Source organism: Octopus bimaculoides, chromosome 12, assembly GCF_001194135.2.
Source record: "Octopus bimaculoides isolate UCB-OBI-ISO-001 chromosome 12, ASM119413v2, whole genome shotgun sequence".
NCBI lineage: Eukaryota > Metazoa > Mollusca > Cephalopoda > Octopoda > Octopodidae > Octopus > Octopus bimaculoides.
Window position 1 is genome coordinate 9,727,810 of NC_068992.1, and position 964 is coordinate 9,728,773.

Consider the following 964-nt stretch of genomic DNA (forward strand, 5'->3'; position numbering starts at 1 on the left):
GGTATTGGTGGTGGTGGTGGTATTGGTGGTAGTGGTGGTGGTGGTATTGGTGGTGGTGGTGGTGGTATTGGTGGTAGTGGTGGTGGTGGTGGTGGTATTGGTGGTAGTGGTGGTAGTGGTGGTGGTGGTTATAACTTACACACCAAAATGACTTTAGGGGAACAAAAATTCCAAATCAAATGGTAAAATAATGATGATGTTTGAATCAACATGTTTACATAATATCCTATGTCAATTTGTATGCAGAAAAACCTGGTACTTTTAACCCTGCAGCATTCAGATTAGTCTGACAAATGTAATGCTTATTTATTCACATTGTTTTGAATTAATCATGTCTTACCTCACAGCTTCAAGATTTTAATGATGTGATTGTTTTACTTTTAGAATGTCATTTAATAATGTAGGTGCAAGAGGCCTGATCTGGTCGGTTGGAATATAAGACAGGCAGAATATTTGGGACAGATATGACCAGTTTGAATGATAAAGGGCTGAAGCTTCAAACTTTAAAGCAAGCAAGTAACACAGATCAAGAAAATAGTAGATTGCAGTCCTAAAATGGTGTGTAATCTGCTACTGGTAACCAAGTCCACCAACAGCAGATTCACATTTAGTTTAATAAACATAAATAGGCACAGGAGTGGGTGTGTGGTAAGTAGCGATAGGCACAGGAGTGGCTGTGTGGTAAGTAGCTTGCTTACCAACCACATGGTTCTGGGTTCTGGGTTCAGTCCCACTGCGTGGCACCTTGGGCAAGTGTCTTCTACTATAGCTTCGGGCCGACCAAAGACTTTTGAGTGGATTTGGTAGACGGAAACTGAAAGAAGCCCGTCATATATATATGTGTGTGTATATGTTTGTGTCTGTGTCTGTCCCCGCCAACATCGCTTGCCAACTGATGCTGGTGTGTTTACGTCCCCGTAATTTAGCAGGGACGTAAACATCTTCATTCCAAGACTGATAGAAT

At 41.5% G+C, this 964-nt stretch overlaps 1 protein-coding gene across 19 annotated transcripts in view; it reads right to left on the bottom strand.

Annotated features, from left to right (window-relative positions):
* LOC106876775 (serine/threonine-protein phosphatase 6 regulatory ankyrin repeat subunit C) overlaps positions 1–964 on the bottom strand; it is a 106,459-nt gene that overhangs the window by 25,827 nt on the left and 79,668 nt on the right. The window lies entirely within an intron of this gene.